Here is a 328-nt window from a genome sequence, read left to right as displayed (position 1 = left end):
TGCAATCTCTGATAAAATAGATTAAATTTCAATACGTATGTTCACGTCTTTGTTGTTTTATTATGCAAAGGAAAATTCCTCGTGATATCTCTGTTACTGTGCATTTTAGATAAATAAACCACCTCGGAGTCTTATCAGTAGGAACAAATAATATAAATAACATGTAATGATGCAGATAAAGGGTTGATATCAGATATAATTCACAGAAAAAAAATACTCTCAGAATTCAAAACAAACAAAAACAAAACAACAAATATATATGAATTCGCAGTTGAATTGAAATATGAAAATTTAATCAAAACACACGATTTAAGTTTGGATCGCCCAA

Source organism: Penaeus monodon, chromosome 28 (genome assembly GCF_015228065.2).
Source record: "Penaeus monodon isolate SGIC_2016 chromosome 28, NSTDA_Pmon_1, whole genome shotgun sequence".
NCBI lineage: Eukaryota > Metazoa > Arthropoda > Malacostraca > Decapoda > Penaeidae > Penaeus > Penaeus monodon.
Note: the sequence above shows the minus strand (reverse complement) of the source record.